The sequence below is a fragment of the Hyla sarda genome, unplaced genomic scaffold, assembly GCF_029499605.1.
Source record: "Hyla sarda isolate aHylSar1 unplaced genomic scaffold, aHylSar1.hap1 scaffold_142, whole genome shotgun sequence".
NCBI lineage: Eukaryota > Metazoa > Chordata > Amphibia > Anura > Hylidae > Hyla > Hyla sarda.
Window position 1 is genome coordinate 102,370 of NW_026608050.1, and position 18,840 is coordinate 121,209.

The 18,840-nt window shown below is 46.0% G+C and overlaps 8 non-coding genes across 8 annotated transcripts; all 8 read left to right on the plus strand.

The window, feature by feature from the left end:
• The first annotated feature begins 997 nt into the window (after window positions 1-997).
• On the plus strand, window positions 998-1,188 carry LOC130307280 (U2 spliceosomal RNA). The gene has a single exon (XR_008856471.1). It is a non-coding gene; the product is annotated as a U2 spliceosomal RNA (small nuclear RNA).
• A 2,092-nt stretch (window positions 1,189-3,280) lies between these two features.
• On the plus strand, window positions 3,281-3,471 carry LOC130307282 (U2 spliceosomal RNA). Its single transcript, XR_008856472.1, has one exon. It is a non-coding gene; the product is annotated as a U2 spliceosomal RNA (small nuclear RNA).
• A 2,091-nt stretch (window positions 3,472-5,562) lies between these two features.
• On the plus strand, window positions 5,563-5,753 carry LOC130307283 (U2 spliceosomal RNA). Its single transcript, XR_008856473.1, has one exon. It is a non-coding gene; the product is annotated as a U2 spliceosomal RNA (small nuclear RNA).
• Window positions 5,754-7,841: 2,088 nt separating this feature from the next.
• Window positions 7,842-8,032, plus strand: LOC130307284 (U2 spliceosomal RNA). The gene has a single exon (XR_008856474.1). It is a non-coding gene; the product is annotated as a U2 spliceosomal RNA (small nuclear RNA).
• Window positions 8,033-10,125: 2,093 nt separating this feature from the next.
• On the plus strand, window positions 10,126-10,316 carry LOC130307285 (U2 spliceosomal RNA). The gene has a single exon (XR_008856475.1). It is a non-coding gene; the product is annotated as a U2 spliceosomal RNA (small nuclear RNA).
• Window positions 10,317-12,395: 2,079 nt separating this feature from the next.
• On the plus strand, window positions 12,396-12,586 carry LOC130307286 (U2 spliceosomal RNA). Its single transcript, XR_008856476.1, has one exon. It is a non-coding gene; the product is annotated as a U2 spliceosomal RNA (small nuclear RNA).
• A 2,087-nt stretch (window positions 12,587-14,673) lies between these two features.
• LOC130307289 (U2 spliceosomal RNA) lies at window positions 14,674-14,864 on the plus strand. The gene has a single exon (XR_008856479.1). It is a non-coding gene; the product is annotated as a U2 spliceosomal RNA (small nuclear RNA).
• Window positions 14,865-16,952: 2,088 nt separating this feature from the next.
• LOC130307290 (U2 spliceosomal RNA) lies at window positions 16,953-17,143 on the plus strand. The gene has a single exon (XR_008856480.1). It is a non-coding gene; the product is annotated as a U2 spliceosomal RNA (small nuclear RNA).
• The last annotated feature ends 1,697 nt before the right edge of the window (window positions 17,144-18,840 follow it).

Consider the following 18,840-nt stretch of genomic DNA (forward strand, 5'->3'; position numbering starts at 1 on the left):
GAAAAGGAGAAAAACGTAAAAAAACGTGAAAAAAAAGTAAGAGGAAGAGAAGGGAAAAAAAGGTGGAAATGGGTTTAAAAGTGATTTCGGCGGAGAAATATATATATATATATATATATATATATGCGCACACACACACATAGATATAAACGTATTCTCCGTTGAGATATTGCAGCCGCTGCTGTGTCCAGGCCCAGGAGCCTTAGCACTGTGCTGTGATGTCACTCAATACCACTGACATCACTAGGTGTAAACAACATCTCTCCTTTGCTGTGTATGTGACTATGGAGCTGTTTGGTGATGTCGTCTATTACGGCCTTCATAGAAGCAACAGGAGATTGTTGCATCCATCTTGAACCCTCAGAACTACAGTGCTATGATGTCACTCACTTCCACAGGCCTTGCAGAGTGTAAACAACAACAACCCAGCTTTGTTGTGTATGTAACCATAGGGATTTGTGATGTCACCTAGAACCTTCACAGCAGCGACAGCTTTATGAGGAGCATCAGCACTGCTCTGCCTGAGCAGAACCATCACCGCCATAGGTTGTCAAATAACCCGGATTTAACCCACACAGGTAAGTCCAATGGGGTGCAGGCATGTTCTCTATGCTTACAGCTTCCCGTGGGTGTTGGTTTGATACCGTTTGGGGACAGCCAAGGAGGCATCTGCAGGCAACAAAGGTAGGTGTGTGCTTGTGTGTGTGTTTCCTATGCAGATCCTAAGCCCAGTGTCACATGCAAGTAGGAGGAGTAAGAAGGGTTCCTGGCAAATCCGGGTTATGGATTGCATTTAAAAAGGCCCCGTGGGAGTGCAATGGGCCCCTGTCTTGCTGCTTAGCAATAATGGTATGGGTTTAGGTTCTGCTGTGTGTACTGGTGGTTGACTGCCCCCCAGCCCAGAGTGTGCATGGAAAATTGTCTGGCAGCCTCCCTGACAGCAAGCAGTGATAGTGCCCATGAAGGGGACCTTGTTGGGCCCGCCCCTTTCACGGTTATCGCTTCTCGGCCTTTTGGCTAAGATCAAGTGTAGTATCTGTTCTTATCAGTTTAATATCTGATACGTCCCCTATCTGGGGACCATATATTAAATGGATTTTTGAGAACGGGGGCCGATTTCGAAGCTTGCTTCCGTCGCCCTATGCATTGACCCGATATGGCAGTATCTTCGGGTACAGTGCACCACCCCCTTACAGGGTTAAAAAGAAAGATTCCTACTTTCATTGCTACCTGCTTGCTGGCTAGCCAGCTAGCCAGCCCTGTGGGCCTTGCTGCTGCTGCAGCCAAAAAACAAAAGGTGGTGCTGCTGCTGCTTCTGCTGCTTCTGCTTCTGCTTGTGTCTGGCCCCTGTTGGAGCGTCCAGGCACAGGACTTCTGCTGCTGCTGACTAAATGGCCTCCTTAATTGGATCATTTGAGTAGCCAGCACACCTGTGCAGGTAGGGCATGACATGATAGGCAGCTGCCTTGATAGCGGGTGGGTGCTGAATGTTCCTAATTGACAAAATAAGATTAATGCTTATGAAGAAATATAAAATCTCATCCCTTCCCCAATATCGCGCCACACCCCTACCCCTTAATTCCCTGGTTGAACTTGATGGACATATGTCTTTTTTCGACCGTACTAACTATGTAACTATGTAACATAACATGGGGGGGGGGGTCTCCTGGCTGTTCACACAGGTGTGTCATTGCTGTACATTGACCATGCATTGCTTCTGTGGTATTGCAAAGGCAAAGACAAATGCTTCCAGCCATCCATTGCACTAATGGATTGGTCATCAGCTGGCTGTCTATGTCCCGCATCAATATAGACCAAAGTACAGAGGGTTAGGCTATGCTATTGTGCACCTACCTGATGCATCAGAAGGTGCGAGGCCCTTGCTAAATTCTGTGCACAGACTTTGAGATCTATGCTTTAGACTGTATCTAAACCTGCTCCAACATGGACTGACATTCTGGCCTACTTTCAGCCGATGCGACTTGTCTGTCGCTGAACAGTCGCTTTTTATGTATTCAGCACCTATGTATAATGTTGTAAAAATGCTCTAGAAGCTAAAGTCGCAGAAATGTCACACATATTTGGCCTGCAACTTTCTGTGCGACAAATTCAGACAGGAAAAATCAGTATAAATCCTTAGAAAATTATCCCCCAGTGTCTCCATCTGCTGGCGGTATTGAATAAGCATTGCTGCACTGATGGGGTATGCATTAGACGAAAAAAAAGAAGAAAAAGAAGAATAATACGCCCAGAAAAGAGGCGAAAAGGAGAAAAACGTAAAAAAACGTGAAAAAAAAGTAAGAGGAAGAGAAGGGAAAAAAAGGTGGAAATGGGTTTAAAAGTGATTTCGGCGGAGAAATATATATATATATATATATATATATATATATATATATATATATATATATGCGCACACACACACATAGATATAAACGTATTCTCCGTTGAGATATTGCAGCCGCTGCTGTGTCCAGGCCCAGGAGCCTTAGCACTGTGCTGTGATGTCACTCAATACCACTGACATCACTAGGTGTAAACAACATCTCTCCTTTGCTGTGTATGTGACTATGGAGCTGTTTGGTGATGTCGTCTATTACGGCCTTCATAGAAGCAACAGGAGATTGTTGCATCCATCTTGAACCCTCAGAACTACAGTGCTATGATGTCACTCACTTCCACAGGCCTTGCAGTGTGTAAACAACAACAACCCAGCTTTGTTGTGTATGTAACCATAGGGATTTGTGATGTCACCTAGAACCTTCACAGCAGCGACAGCTTTATGAGGAGCATCAGCACTGCTCTGCCTGAGCAGAACCATCACCGCCATAGGTTGTCAAATAACCCGGATTTAACCCACACAGGTAAGTCCAATGGGGTGCAGGCATGTCCTCTATGCTTACAGCTTCCCGTGGGGGTTGGTTTGATACCGTTTGGGGACAGCCAAGGAGGCATCTGCAGGCAACAAAGGTAGGTGTGTGCTTGTGTGTGTGTTTCCTATGCAGATCCTAAGCCCAGTGTCACATGCAAGTAGGAGGAGTAAGAAGGGTTCCTGGCAAATCCGGGTTATGGATTGCATTTAAAAAGGCCCCGTGGGAGTGCAATGGGCCCCTGTCTTGCTGCTTAGCAATAATGGTATGGGTTTAGGTTCTGCTGTGTGTACTGGTGGTTGACTGCCCCCCAGCCCAGAGTGTGCATGGAAAATTGTCTGGCAGCCTCCCTGACAGCAAGCAGTGATAGTGCCCATGAAGGGGACCTTGTTGGGCCCGCCCCTTTCACGGTTATCGCTTCTCGGCCTTTTGGCTAAGATCAAGTGTAGTATCTGTTCTTATCAGTTTAATATCTGATACGTCCCCTATCTGGGGACCATATATTAAATGGATTTTTGAGAACGGGGGCCGATTTCGAAGCTTGCTTCCGTCGCCCTATGCATTGACCCGATATGGCAGTATCTTCGGGTACAGTGCACCACCCCCTTACAGGGTTAAAAAGAAAGATTCCTACTTTCATTGCTACCTGCTTGCTGGCTAGCCAGCTAGCCAGCCCTGTGGGCCTTGCTGCTGCTGCAGCCAAAAAACAAAAGGTGGTGCTGCTGCTGCTTCTGCTGCTTCTGCTTCTGCTTGTGTCTGGCCCCTGTTGGAGCGTCCAGGCACAGGACTTCTGCTGCTGCTGACTAAATGGCCTCCTTAATTGGATCATTTGAGTAGCCAGCACACCTGTGCAGGTAGGGCATGACATGATAGGCAGCTGCCTTGATAGCGGGTGGGTGCTGAATGTTCCTAATTGACAAAATAAGATTAATGCTTATGAAGAAATATAAAATCTCATCCCTTCCCCAATATCGCGCCACACCCCTACCCCTTAATTCCCTGGTTGAACTTGATGGACATATGTCTTTTTTCGACCGTACTAACTATGTAACTATGTAACATAACATGGGGGGGGGGGGTCTCCTGGCTGTTCACACAGGTGTGTCATTGCTGTACATTGACCATGCATTGCTTCTGTGGTATTGCAAAGGCAAAGACAAATGCTTCCAGCCATCCATTGCACTAATGGATTGGTCATCAGCTGGCTGTCTATGTCCCGCATCAATATAGACCAAAGTACAGAGGGTTAGGCTATGCTATTGTGCACCTACCTGATGCATCAGAAGGTGCGAGGCCCTTGCTAAATTCTGTGCACAGACTTTGAGATCTATGCTTTAGACTGTATCTAAACCTGCTCCAACATGGACTGACATTCTGGCCTACTTTCAGCCGATGCGACTTGTCTGTCGCTGAACAGTCGCTTTTTATGTATTCAGCACCTATGTATAATGTTGTAAAAATGCTCTAGAAGCTAAAGTCGCAGAAATGTCACACATATTTGGCCTGCAACTTTCTGTGCGACAAATTCAGACAGGAAAAATCAGTATAAATCCTTAGAAAATTATCCCCCAGTGTCTCCATCTGCTGGCGGTATTGAATAAGCATTGCTGCACTGATGGGGTATGCATTAGACGAAAAAAAAGAAGAAAAAGAAGAATAATACGCCCAGAAAAGAGGCGAAAAGGAGAAAAACGTAAAAAAACGTGAAAAAAAAGTAAGAGGAAGAGAAGGGAAAAAAAGGTGGAAATGGGTTTAAAAGTGATTTCGGCGGAGAAATATATATATATATATATATATATATATATATATATATATATATATATGCGCACACACACACATAGATATAAACGTATTCTCCGTTGAGATATTGCAGCCGCTGCTGTGTCCAGGCCCAGGAGCCTTAGCACTGTGCTGTGATGTCACTCAATACCACTGACATCACTAGGTGTAAACAACATCTCTCCTTTGCTGTGTATGTGACTATGGAGCTGTTTGGTGATGTCGTCTATTACGGCCTTCATAGAAGCAACAGGAGATTGTTGCATCCATCTTGAACCCTCAGAACTACAGTGCTATGATGTCACTCACTTCCACAGGCCTTGCAGAGTGTAAACAACAACAACCCAGCTTTGTTGTGTATGTAACCATAGGGATTTGTGATGTCACCTAGAACCTTCACAGCAGCGACAGCTTTATGAGGAGCATCAGCACTGCTCTGCCTGAGCAGAACCATCACCGCCATAGGTTGTCAAATAACCCGGATTTAACCCACACAGGTAAGTCCAATGGGGTGCAGGCATGTCCTCTATGCTTACAGCTTCCCGTGGGTGTTGGTTTGATACCGTTTGGGGACAGCCAAGGAGGCATCTGCAGGCAACAAAGGTAGGTGTGTGCTTGTGTGTGTGTTTCCTATGCAGATCCTAAGCCCAGTGTCACATGCAAGTAGGAGGAGTAAGAAGGGTTCCTGGCAAATCCGGGTTATGGATTGCATTTAAAAAGGCCCCGTGGGAGTGCAATGGGCCCCTGTCTTGCTGCTTAGCAATAATGGTATGGGTTTAGGTTCTGCTGTGTGTACTGGTGGTTGACTGCCCCCCAGCCCAGAGTGTGCATGGAAAATTGTCTGGCAGCCTCCCTGACAGCAAGCAGTGATAGTGCCCATGAAGGGGACCTTGTTGGGCCCGCCCCTTTCACGGTTATCGCTTCTCGGCCTTTTGGCTAAGATCAAGTGTAGTATCTGTTCTTATCAGTTTAATATCTGATACGTCCCCTATCTGGGGACCATATATTAAATGGATTTTTGAGAACGGGGGCCGATTTCGAAGCTTGCTTCCGTCGCCCTATGCATTGACCCGATATGGCAGTATCTTCGGGTACAGTGCACCACCCCCTTACAGGGTTAAAAAGAAAGATTCCTACTTTCATTGCTACCTGCTTGCTGGCTAGCCAGCTAGCCAGCCCTGTGGGCCTTGCTGCTGCTGCAGCCAAAAAACAAAAGGTGGTGCTGCTGCTGCTTCTGCTGCTTCTGCTTCTGCTTGTGTCTGGCCCCTGTTGGAGCGTCCAGGCACAGGACTTCTGCTGCTGCTGACTAAATGGCCTCCTTAATTGGATCATTTGAGTAGCCAGCACACCTGTGCAGGTAGGGCATGACATGATAGGCAGCTGCCTTGATAGCGGGTGGGTGCTGAATGTTCCTAATTGACAAAATAAGATTAATGCTTATGAAGAAATATAAAATCTCATCCCTTCCCCAATATCGCGCCACACCCCTACCCCTTAATTCCCTGGTTGAACTTGATGGACATATGTCTTTTTTCGACCGTACTAACTATGTAACTATGTAACATAACATGGGGGGGGGGGGTCTCCTGGCTGTTCACACAGGTGTGTCATTGCTGTACATTGACCATGCATTGCTTCTGTGGTATTGCAAAGGCAAAGACAAATGCTTCCAGCCATCCATTGCACTAATGGATTGGTCATCAGCTGGCTGTCTATGTCCCGCATCAATATAGACCAAAGTACAGAGGGTTAGGCTATGCTATTGTGCACCTACCTGATGCATCAGAAGGTGCGAGGCCCTTGCTAAATTCTGTGCACAGACTTTGAGATCTATGCTTTAGACTGTATCTAAACCTGCTCCAACATGGACTGACATTCTGGCCTACTTTCAGCCGATGCGACTTGTCTGTCGCTGAACAGTCGCTTTTTATGTATTCAGCACCTATGTATAATGTTGTAAAAATGCTCTAGAAGCTAAAGTCGCAGAAATGTCACACATATTTGGCCTGCAACTTTCTGTGCGACAAATTCAGACAGGAAAAATCAGTATAAATCCTTAGAAAATTATCCCCCAGTGTCTCCATCTGCTGGCGGTATTGAATAAGCATTGCTGCACTGATGGGGTATGCATTAGACGAAAAAAAAGAAGAAAAAGAAGAATAATACGCCCAGAAAAGAGGCGAAAAGGAGAAAAACGTAAAAAAACGTGAAAAAAAAGTAAGAGGAAGAGAAGGGAAAAAAAGGTGGAAATGGGTTTAAAAGTGATTTCGGCGGAGAATATATATATATATATATATATATATATATATATATATATATATATGCGCACACACACACATAGATATAAACGTATTCTCCGTTGAGATATTGCAGCCGCTGCTGTGTCCAGGCCCAGGAGCCTTAGCACTGTGCTGTGATGTCACTCAATACCACTGACATCACTAGGTGTAAACAACATCTCTCCTTTGCTGTGTATGTGACTATGGAGCTGTTTGGTGATGTCGTCTATTACGGCCTTCATAGAAGCAACAGGAGATTGTTGCATCCATCTTGAACCCTCAGAACTACAGTGCTATGATGTCACTCACTTCCACAGGCCTTGCAGAGTGTAAACAACAACAACCCAGCTTTGTTGTGTATGTAACCATAGGGATTTGTGATGTCACCTAGAACCTTCACAGCAGCGACAGCTTTATGAGGAGCATCAGCACTGCTCTGCCTGAGCAGAACCATCACCGCCATAGGTTGTCAAATAACCCGGATTTAACCCACACAGGTAAGTCCAATGGGGTGCAGGCATGTCCTCTATGCTTACAGCTTCCCGTGGGTGTTGGTTTGATACCGTTTGGGGACAGCCAAGGAGGCATCTGCAGGCAACAAAGGTAGGTGTGTGCTTGTGTGTGTGTTTCCTATGCAGATCCTAAGCCCAGTGTCACATGCAAGTAGGAGGAGTAAGAAGGGTTCCTGGCAAATCCGGGTTATGGATTGCATTTAAAAAGGCCCCGTGGGAGTGCAATGGGCCCCTGTCTTGCTGCTTAGCAATAATGGTATGGGTTTAGGTTCTGCTGTGTGTACTGGTGGTTGACTGCCCCCCAGCCCAGAGTGTGCATGGAAAATTGTCTGGCAGCCTCCCTGACAGCAAGCAGTGATAGTGCCCATGAAGGGGACCTTGTTGGGCCCGCCCCTTTCACGGTTATCGCTTCTCGGCCTTTTGGCTAAGATCAAGTGTAGTATCTGTTCTTATCAGTTTAATATCTGATACGTCCCCTATCTGGGGACCATATATTAAATGGATTTTTGAGAACGGGGGCCGATTTCGAAGCTTGCTTCCGTCGCCCTATGCATTGACCCGATATGGCAGTATCTTCGGGTACAGTGCACCACCCCCTTACAGGGTTAAAAAGAAAGATTCCTACTTTCATTGCTACCTGCTTGCTGGCTAGCCAGCTAGCCAGCCCTGTGGGCCTTGCTGCTGCTGCAGCCAAAAAACAAAAGGTGGTGCTGCTTCTGCTGCTTCTGCTTCTGCTTGTGTCTGGCCCCTGTTGGAGCGTCCAGGCACAGGACTTCTGCTGCTGCTGACTAAATGGCCTCCTTAATTGGATCATTTGAGTAGCCAGCACACCTGTGCAGGTAGGGCATGACATGATAGGCAGCTGCCTTGATAGCGGGTGGGTGCTGAATGTTCCTAATTGACAAAATAAGATTAATGCTTATGAAGAAATATAAAATCTCATCCCTTCCCCAATATCGCGCCACACCCCTACCCCTTAATTCCCTGGTTGAACTTGATGGACATATGTCTTTTTTCGACCGTACTAACTATGTAACTATGTAACATAACATGGGGGGGGGGGGGTCTCCTGGCTGTTCACACAGGTGTGTCATTGCTGTACATTGACCATGCATTGCTTCTGTGGTATTGCAAAGGCAAAGACAAATGCTTCCAGCCATCCATTGCACTAATGGATTGGTCATCAGCTGGCTGTCTATGTCCCGCATCAATATAGACCAAAGTACAGAGGGTTAGGCTATGCTATTGTGCACCTACCTGATGCATCAGAAGGTGCGAGGCCCTTGCTAAATTCTGTGCACAGACTTTGAGATCTATGCTTTAGACTGTATCTAAACCTGCTCCAACATGGACTGACATTCTGGCCTACTTTCAGCCGATGCGACTTGTCTGTCGCTGAACAGTCGCTTTTTATGTATTCAGCACCTATGTATAATGTTGTAAAAATGCTCTAGAAGCTAAAGTCGCAGAAATGTCACACATATTTGGCCTGCAACTTTCTGTGCGACAAATTCAGACAGGAAAAATCAGTATAAATCCTTAGAAAATTATCCCCCAGTGTCTCCATCTGCTGGCGGTATTGAATAAGCATTGCTGCACTGATGGGGTATGCATTAGACGAAAAAAAAGAAGAAAAAGAAGAATAATACGCCCAGAAAAGAGGCGAAAAGGAGAAAAACGTAAAAAAACGTGAAAAAAAAGTAAGAGGAAGAGAAGGGAAAAAAAGGTGGAAATGGGTTTAAAAGTGATTTCGGCGGAGAATATATATATATATATATATATATATATATATATATATATATATATATGCGCACACACACACATAGATATAAACGTATTCTCCGTTGAGATATTGCAGCCGCTGCTGTGTCCAGGCCCAGGAGCCTTAGCACTGTGCTGTGATGTCACTCAATAACTCAATACCACTGACATCACTAGGTGTAAACAACATCTCTCCTTTGCTGTGTATGTGACTATGGAGCTGTTTGGTGATGTCGTCTATTACGGCCTTCATAGAAGCAACAGGAGATTGTTGCATCCATCTTGAACCCTCAGAACTACAGTGCTATGATGTCACTCACTTCCACAGGCCTTGCAGAGTGTAAACAACAACAACCCAGCTTTGTTGTGTATGTAACCATAGGGATTTGTGATGTCACCTAGAACCTTCACAGCAGCGACAGCTTTATGAGGAGCATCAGCACTGCTCTGCCTGAGCAGAACCATCACCGCCATAGGTTGTCAAATAACCCGGATTTAACCCACACAGGTAAGTCCAATGGGGTGCAGGCATGTCCTCTATGCTTACAGCTTCCCGTGGGTGTTGGTTTGATACCGTTTGGGGACAGCCAAGGAGGCATCTGCAGGCAACAAAGGTAGGTGTGTGCTTGTGTGTGTGTTTCCTATGCAGATCCTAAGCCCAGTGTCACATGCAAGTAGGAGGAGTAAGAAGGGTTCCTGGCAAATCCGGGTTATGGATTGCATTTAAAAAGGCCCCGTGGGAGTGCAATGGGCCCCTGTCTTGCTGCTTAGCAATAATGGTATGGGTTTAGGTTCTGCTGTGTGTACTGGTGGTTGACTGCCCCCCAGCCCAGAGTGTGCATGGAAAATTGTCTGGCAGCCTCCCTGACAGCAAGCAGTGATAGTGCCCATGAAGGGGACCTTGTTGGGCCCGCCCCTTTCACGGTTATCGCTTCTCGGCCTTTTGGCTAAGATCAAGTGTAGTATCTGTTCTTATCAGTTTAATATCTGATACGTCCCCTATCTGGGGACCATATATTAAATGGATTTTTGAGAACGGGGGCCGATTTCGAAGCTTGCTTCCGTCGCCCTATGCATTGACCCGATATGGCAGTATCTTCGGGTACAGTGCACCACCCCCTTACAGGGTTAAAAAGAAAGATTCCTACTTTCATTGCTACCTGCTTGCTGGCTAGCCAGCTAGCCAGCCCTGTGGGCCTTGCTGCTGCTGCAGCCAAAAAACAAAAGGTGGTGCTGCTGCTGCTTCTGCTGCTTCTGCTTCTGCTTGTGTCTGGCCCCTGTTGGAGCGTCCAGGCACAGGACTTCTGCTGCTGCTGACTAAATGGCCTCCTTAATTGGATCATTTGAGTAGCCAGCACACCTGTGCAGGTAGGGCATGACATGATAGGCAGCTGCCTTGATAGCGGGTGGGTGCTGAATGTTCCTAATTGACAAAATAAGATTAATGCTTATGAAGAAATATAAAATCTCATCCCTTCCCCAATATCGCGCCACACCCCTACCCCTTAATTCCCTGGTTGAACTTGATGGACATATGTCTTTTTTCGACCGTACTAACTATGTAACATAACATGGGGGGGGGGGGTCTCCTGGCTGTTCACACAGGTGTGTCATTGCTGTACATTGACCATGCATTGCTTCTGTGGTATTGCAAAGGCAAAGACAAATGCTTCCAGCCATCCATTGCACTAATGGATTGGTCATCAGCTGGCTGTCTATGTCCCGCATCAATATAGACCAAAGTACAGAGGGTTAGGCTATGCTATTGTGCACCTACCTGATGCATCAGAAGGTGCGAGGCCCTTGCTAAATTCTGTGCACAGACTTTGAGATCTATGCTTTAGACTGTATCTAAACCTGCTCCAACATGGACTGACATTCTGGCCTACTTTCAGCCGATGCGACTTGTCTGTCGCTGAACAGTCGCTTTTTATGTATTCAGCACCTATGTATAATGTTGTAAAAATGCTCTAGAAGCTAAAGTCGCAGAAATGTCACACATATTTGGCCTGCAACTTTCTGTGCGACAAATTCAGACAGGAAAAATCAGTATAAATCCTTAGAAAATTATCCCCCAGTGTCTCCATCTGCTGGCGGTATTGAATAAGCATTGCTGCACTGATGGGGTATGCATTAGACGAAAAAAAAGAAGAAAAAGAAGAATAATACGCCCAGAAAAGAGGCGAAAAGGAGAAAAACGTAAAAAAACGTGAAAAAAAAGTAAGAGGAAGAGAAGGGAAAAAAAGGTGGAAATGGGTTTAAAAGTGATTTCGGCGGAGAAATATATATATATATATATATATATATATATATATATATATATATGCGCACACACACACATAGATATAAACGTATTCTCCGTTGAGATATTGCAGCCGCTGCTGTGTCCAGGCCCAGGAGCCTTAGCACTGTGCTGTGATGTCACTCAATACCACTGACATCACTAGGTGTAAACAACATCTCTCCTTTGCTGTGTATGTGACTATGGAGCTGTTTGGTGATGTCGTCTATTACGGCCTTCATAGAAGCAACAGGAGATTGTTGCATCCATCTTGAACCCTCAGAACTACAGTGCTATGATGTCACTCACTTCCACAGGCCTTGCAGAGTGTAAACAACAACAACCCAGCTTTGTTGTGTATGTAACCATAGGGATTTGTGATGTCACCTAGAACCTTCACAGCAGCGACAGCTTTATGAGGAGCATCAGCACTGCTCTGCCTGAGCAGAACCATCACCGCCATAGGTTGTCAAATAACCCGGATTTAACCCACACAGGTAAGTCCAATGGGGTGCAGGCATGTCCTCTATGCTTACAGCTTCCCGTGGGTGTTGGTTTGATACCGTTTGGGGACAGCCAAGGAGGCATCTGCAGGCAACAAAGGTAGGTGTGTGCTTGTGTGTGTGTTTCCTATGCAGATCCTAAGCCCAGTGTCACATGCAAGTAGGAGGAGTAAGAAGGGTTCCTGGCAAATCCGGGTTATGGATTGCATTTAAAAAGGCCCCGTGGGAGTGCAATGGGCCCCTGTCTTGCTGCTTAGCAATAATGGTATGGGTTTAGGTTCTGCTGTGTGTACTGGTGGTTGACTGCCCCCCAGCCCAGAGTGTGCATGGAAAATTGTCTGGCAGCCTCCCTGACAGCAAGCAGTGATAGTGCCCATGAAGGGGACCTTGTTGGGCCCGCCCCTTTCACGGTTATCGCTTCTCGGCCTTTTGGCTAAGATCAAGTGTAGTATCTGTTCTTATCAGTTTAATATCTGATACGTCCCCTATCTGGGGACCATATATTAAATGGATTTTTGAGAACGGGGGCCGATTTCGAAGCTTGCTTCCGTCGCCCTATGCATTGACCCGATATGGCAGTATCTTCGGGTACAGTGCACCACCCCCTTACAGGGTTAAAAAGAAAGATTCCTACTTTCATTGCTACCTGCTTGCTGGCTAGCCAGCTAGCCAGCCCTGTGGGCCTTGCTGCTGCTGCAGCCAAAAAACAAAAGGTGGTGCTGCTGCTGCTTCTGCTGCTTCTGCTTCTGCTTGTGTCTGGCCCCTGTTGGAGCGTCCAGGCACAGGACTTCTGCTGCTGCTGACTAAATGGCCTCCTTAATTGGATCATTTGAGTAGCCAGCACACCTGTGCAGGTAGGGCATGACATGATAGGCAGCTGCCTTGATAGCGGGTGGGTGCTGAATGTTCCTAATTGACAAAATAAGATTAATGCTTATGAAGAAATATAAAATCTCATCCCTTCCCCAATATCGCGCCACACCCCTACCCCTTAATTCCCTGGTTGAACTTGATGGACATATGTCTTTTTTCGACCGTACTAACTATGTAACTATGTAACATAACATGGGGGGGGGGGGTCTCCTGGCTGTTCACACAGGTGTGTCATTGCTGTACATTGACCATGCATTGCTTCTGTGGTATTGCAAAGGCAAAGACAAATGCTTCCAGCCATCCATTGAACTAATGGATTGGTCATCAGCTGGCTGTCTATGTCCCGCATCAATATAGACCAAAGTACAGAGGGTTAGGCTATGCTATTGTGCACCTACCTGATGCATCAGAAGGTGCGAGGCCCTTGCTAAATTCTGTGCACAGACTTTGAGATCTATGCTTTAGACTGTATCTAAACCTGCTCCAACATGGACTGACATTCTGGCCTACTTTCAGCCGATGCGACTTGTCTGTCGCTGAACAGTCGCTTTTTATGTATTCAGCACCTATGTATAATGTTGTAAAAATGCTCTAGAAGCTAAAGTCGCAGAAATGTCACACATATTTGGCCTGCAACTTTCTGTGCGACAAATTCAGACAGGAAAAATCAGTATAAATCCTTAGAAAATTATCCCCCAGTGTCTCCATCTGCTGGCGGTATTGAATAAGCATTGCTGCACTGATGGGGTATGCATTAGACGAAAAAAAAGAAGAAAAAGAAGAATAATACGCCCAGAAAAGAGGCGAAAAGGAGAAAAACGTAAAAAAACGTGAAAAAAAAGTAAGAGGAAGAGAAGGGAAAAAAAGGTGGAAATGGGTTTAAAAGTGATTTCGGCGGAGAAATATATATATATATATATATATATATATATATATATATATATATGCGCACACACACACATAGATATAAACGTATTCTCCGTTGAGATATTGCAGCCGCTGCTGTGTCCAGGCCCAGGAGCCTTAGCACTGTGCTGTGATGTCACTCAATACCACTGACATCACTAGGTGTAAACAACATCTCTCCTTTGCTGTGTATGTGACTATGGAGCTGTTTGGTGATGTCGTCTATTACGGCCTTCATAGAAGCAACAGGAGATTGTTGCATCCATCTTGAACCCTCAGAACTACAGTGCTATGATGTCACTCACTTCCACAGGCCTTGCAGAGTGTAAACAACAACAACCCAGCTTTGTTGTGTATGTAACCATAGGGATTTGTGATGTCACCTAGAACCTTCACAGCAGCGACAGCTTTATGAGGAGCATCAGCACTGCTCTGCCTGAGCAGAACCATCACCGCCATAGGTTGTCAAATAACCCGGATTTAACCCACACAGGTAAGTCCAATGGGGTGCAGGCATGTCCTCTATGCTTACAGCTTCCCGTGGGTGTTGGTTTGATACCGTTTGGGGACAGCCAAGGAGGCATCTGCAGGCAACAAAGGTAGGTGTGTGCTTGTGTGTGTGTTTCCTATGCAGATCCTAAGCCCAGTGTCACATGCAAGTAGGAGGAGTAAGAAGGGTTCCTGGCAAATCCGGGTTATGGATTGCATTTAAAAAGGCCCCGTGGGAGTGCAATGGGCCCCTGTCTTGCTGCTTAGCAATAATGGTATGGGTTTAGGTTCTGCTGTGTGTACTGGTGGTTGACTGCCCCCCAGCCCAGAGTGTGCATGGAAAATTGTCTGGCAGCCTCCCTGACAGCAAGCAGTGATAGTGCCCATGAAGGGGACCTTGTTGGGCCCGCCCCTTTCACGGTTATCGCTTCTCGGCCTTTTGGCTAAGATCAAGTGTAGTATCTGTTCTTATCAGTTTAATATCTGATACGTCCCCTATCTGGGGACCATATATTAAATGGATTTTTGAGAACGGGGGCCGATTTCGAAGCTTGCTTCCGTCGCCCTATGCATTGACCCGATATGGCAGTATCTTCGGGTACAGTGCACCACCCCCTTACAGGGTTAAAAAGAAAGATTCCTACTTTCATTGCTACCTGCTTGCTGGCTAGCCAGCTAGCCAGCCCTGTGGGCCTTGCTGCTGCTGCAGCCAAAAAACAAAAGGTGGTGCTGCTGCTGCTTCTGCTGCTTCTGCTTCTGCTTGTGTCTGGCCCCTGTTGGAGCGTCCAGGCACAGGACTTCTGCTGCTGCTGACTAAATGGCCTCCTTAATTGGATCATTTGAGTAGCCAGCACACCTGTGCAGGTAGGGCATGACATGATAGGCAGCTGCCTTGATAGCGGGTGGGTGCTGAATGTTCCTAATTGACAAAATAAGATTAATGCTTATGAAGAAATATAAAATCTCATCCCTTCCCCAATATCGCGCCACACCCCTACCCCTTAATTCCCTGGTTGAACTTGATGGACATATGTCTTTTTTCGACCGTACTAACTATGTAACTATGTAACATAACATGGGGGGGGGGGTCTCCTGGCTGTTCACACAGGTGTGTCATTGCTGTACATTGACCATGCATTGCTTCTGTGGTATTGCAAAGGCAAAGACAAATGCTTCCAGCCATCCATTGCACTAATGGATTGGTCATCAGCTGGCTGTCTATGTCCCGCATCAATATAGACCAAAGTACAGAGGGTTAGGCTATGCTATTGTGCACCTACCTGATGCATCAGAAGGTGCGAGGCCCTTGCTAAATTCTGTGCACAGACTTTGAGATCTATGCTTTAGACTGTATCTAAACCTGCTCCAACATGGACTGACATTCTGGCCTACTTTCAGCCGATGCGACTTGTCTGTCGCTGAACAGTCGCTTTTTATGTATTCAGCACCTATGTATAATGTTGTAAAAATGCTCTAGAAGCTAAAGTCGCAGAAATGTCACACATATTTGGCCTGCAACTTTCTGTGCGACAAATTCAGACAGGAAAAATCAGTATAAATCCTTAGAAAATTATCCCCCAGTGTCTCCATCTGCTGGCGGTATTGAATAAGCATTGCTGCACTGATGGGGTATGCATTAGACGAAAAAAAAGAAGAAAAAGAAGAATAATACGCCCAGAAAAGAGGCGAAAAGGAGAAAAACGTAAAAAAACGTGAAAAAAAAGTAAGAGGAAGAGAAGGGAAAAAAAGGTGGAAATGGGTTTAAAAGTGATTTCGGCGGAGAAATATATATATATATATATATATATATATATATATATATATATATATGCGCACACACACACATAGATATAAACGTATTCTCCGTTGAGATATTGCAGCCGCTGCTGTGTCCAGGCCCAGGAGCCTTAGCACTGTGCTGTGATGTCACTCAATACCACTGACATCACTAGGTGTAAACAACATCTCTCCTTTGCTGTGTATGTGACTATGGAGCTGTTTGGTGATGTCGTCTATTACGGCCTTCATAGAAGCAACAGGAGATTGTTGCATCCATCTTGAACCCTCAGAACTACAGTGCTATGATGTCACTCACTTCCACAGGCCTTGCAGAGTGTAAACAACAACAACCCAGCTTTGTTGTGTATGTAACCATAGGGATTTGTGATGTCACCTAGAACCTTCACAGCAGCGACAGCTTTATGAGGAGCATCAGCACTGCTCTGCCTGAGCAGAACCATCACCGCCATAGGTTGTCAAATAACCCGGATTTAACCCACACAGGTAAGTCCAATGGGGTGCAGGCATGTCCTCTATGCTTACAGCTTCCCGTGGGTGTTGGTTTGATACCGTTTGGGGACAGCCAAGGAGGCATCTGCAGGCAACAAAGGTAGGTGTGTGCTTGTGTGTGTGTTTCCTATGCAGATCCTAAGCCCAGTGTCACATGCAAGTAGGAGGAGTAAGAAGGGTTCCTGGCAAATCCGGGTTATGGATTGCATTTAAAAAGGCCCCGTGGGAGTGCAATGGGCCCCTGTCTTGCTGCTTAGCAATAATGGTATGGGTTTAGGTTCTGCTGTGTGTACTGGTGGTTGACTGCCCCCCAGCCCAGAGTGTGCATGGAAAATTGTCTGGCAGCCTCCCTGACAGCAAGCAGTGATAGTGCCCATGAAGGGGACCTTGTTGGGCCCGCCCCTTTCACGGTTATCGCTTCTCGGCCTTTTGGCTAAGATCAAGTGTAGTATCTGTTCTTATCAGTTTAATATCTGATACGTCCCCTATCTGGGGACCATATATTAAATGGATTTTTGAGAACGGGGGCCGATTTCGAAGCTTGCTTCCGTCGCCCTATGCATTGACCCGATATGGCAGTATCTTCGGGTACAGTGCACCACCCCCTTACAGGGTTAAAAAGAAAGATTCCTACTTTCATTGCTACCTGCTTGCTGGCTAGCCAGCTAGCCAGCCCTGTGGGCCTTGCTGCTGCTGCAGCCAAAAAACAAAAGGTGGTGCTGCTGCTGCTTCTGCTGCTTCTGCTTCTGCTTGTGCTTGTGTCTGGCCCCTGTTGGAGCGTCCAGGCACAGGACTTCTGCTGCTGCTGACTAAATGGCCTCCTTAATTGGATCATTTGAGTAGCCAGCACACCTGTGCAGGTAGGGCATGACATGATAGGCAGCTGCCTTGATAGCGGGTGGGTGCTGAATGTTCCTAATTGACAAAATAAGATTAATGCTTATGAAGAAATATAAAATCTCATCCCTTCCCCAATATCGCGCCACACCCCTACCCCTTAATTCCCTGGTTGAACTTGATGGACATATGTCTTTTTTCGACCGTACTAACTATGTAACATAACATGGGGGGGGGGGGTCTCCTGGCTGTTCACACAGGTGTGTCATTGCTGTACATTGACCATGCATTGCTTCTGTGGTATTGCAAAGGCAAAGACAAATGCTTCCAGCCATCCATTGCACTAATGGATTGGTCATCAGCTGGCTGTCTATGTCCCGCATCAATATAGACCAAAGTACAGAGGGTTAGGCTATGCTATTGTGCACCTACCTGATGCATCAGAAGGTGCGAGGCCCTTGCTAAATTCTGTGCACAGACTTTGAGATCTATGCTTTAGACTGTATCTAAACCTGCTCCAACATGGACTGACATTCTGGCCTACTTTCAGCCGATGCGACTTGTCTGTCGCTGAACAGTCGCTTTTTATGTATTCAGCACCTATGTATAATGTTGTAAAAATGCTCTAGAAGCTAAAGTCGCAGAAATGTCACACATATTTGGCCTGCAACTTTCTGTGCGACAAATTCAGACAGGAAAAATCAGTATAAATCCTTAGAAAATTATCCCCCAGTGTCTCCATCTGCTGGCGGTATTGAATAAGCATTGCTGCACTGATGGGGTATGCATTAGACGAAAAAAAAGAAGAAAAAGAAGAATAATACGCCCAGAAAAGAGGCGAAAAGGAGAAAAACGTAAAAAAACGTGAAAAAAAAGTAAGAGGAAGAGAAGGGAAAAAAAGGTGGAAATGGGTTTAAAAGTGATTTCGGCGGAGAAATATATATATATATATATATATATATATATATATATATATATGCGCACACACACACATAGATATAAACGTATTCTCCGTTGAGATATTGCAGCCGCTGCTGTGTCCAGGCCCAGGAGCCTTAGCACTGTGCTGTGATGTCACTCAATACCACTGACATCACTAGGTGTAAACAACATCTCTCCTTTGCTGTGTATGTGACTATGGAGCTGTTTGGTGATGTCGTCTATTACGGCCTTCATAGAAGCAACAGGAGATTGTTGCATCCATCTTGAACCCTCAGAACTACAGTGCTATGATGTCACTCACTTCCACAGGCCTTGCAGAGTGTAAACAACAACAACCCAGCTTTGTTGTGTATGTAACCATAGGGATTTGTGATGTCACCTAGAACCTTCACAGCAGCGACAGCTTTATGAGGAGCATCAGCACTGCTCTGCCTGAGCAGAACCATCACCGCCATAGGTTGTCAAATAACCCGGATTTAACCCACACAGGTAAGTCCAATGGGGTGCAGGCATGTCCTCTAT